This window comes from Nannospalax galili, unplaced genomic scaffold, assembly GCF_000622305.1.
Source record: "Nannospalax galili isolate Female #2095 unplaced genomic scaffold, S.galili_v1.0 scaffold321, whole genome shotgun sequence".
NCBI classification, from domain to species: Eukaryota; Metazoa; Chordata; class Mammalia; order Rodentia; family Spalacidae; genus Nannospalax; species Nannospalax galili.
In genome coordinates, this window is record NW_008345972.1 from 3,894,082 (window position 1) to 3,895,254 (window position 1,173).

Below are 1,173 nucleotides of genomic sequence, written 5' to 3' on the forward strand. Positions count from 1 at the left end.
TGAGTTGTGAGTAGGAGATGTGAAGGAGAAGTAAAGGCAAGAGAAATTAGCATTCCAAGTTCTCTAGCTGGGGAACTAGAAAAAAGAACAGGGCAATTTTCAGATGTTCATATGAGTCCATTGGAATTTCTTGACAAGGGCTTCCAAAAGCATTCTTCTATTGGGTTCCAACTCATTTTTCTTTTGTCTTCCAAGGCTGGAAGTGATGGCTGGGAGTGATGGATTCAGGATTTGCTTTCAGGTATTTTGATAGCTGTTGGAGTGGTTAGAATCAGTGTCAGTTCCCTCTCAAAGGCTTCTAGATAGGGGGAGAAAACAAATTTATCCATTTTAGAACAATAGCTGGTTGCCTCCCTTAGCTATAGGTGGGCACTACAGTATTGGAGACCAAGATTTGAAGTCTTACATTTGAGCAGCACTTTCTGCTTAGGAATAGAATCATCAATGAGAAATAATTGTCTAAATTTTTATATAGACGTAAGCGTAATGTCTGGGAAGTGCAATCCCTTGAACTGTTAAAGAAATATACTGATGACTTTACTCTTTGGTTATACTTTCCTTTTGGGTGTTTAAGACCATACAGTTGGCCCAAATAAATCAATTTATTTTTACACTTAAGGTCATTTGAGGATCTGTTCCTCAGGAGTCACATGGGCTTGGGAGGAGCTCCTGGCTCCTTTCTTTTATCAGTTCCATCTATGTGAAGATAATTCAAAGGTCCTACTTGACCATGTCTGGCTTCACTTGGAACATGAATGAAATGTTTCCTCTGAGTTGACCCTCCTCTATGTAGACTGGACACTGGTTCAAGTCTATCTCGTGGGGTCTCCATGGCCTCCCTGAACAAGAGGACAGGTGACACCACAGTTACAGTACATTTTGAGAGATGTTCCATAGTCCCCTGGGAATTAGTCAACCCTGGGGGCAAGGGGCAAAAACTGTCCTTTAAGTCCCTCTGACCACATTAGTATAGGTTTCAAACTATGGCTGTTAAACATCCAATAAGGTTAGCTCCACCAGTCTGGTACTTTCAATTATCATGTGCTATGTAGATAAGGCTTGGGTAAAAAACCAAATAATCAAATAATCTCTGATAAACTTTGACTAGATATATATTTTGTTCCTTAAACTAGTTGACTAAACTATGACCATAGACTTTTTTTTTTTGCCTTT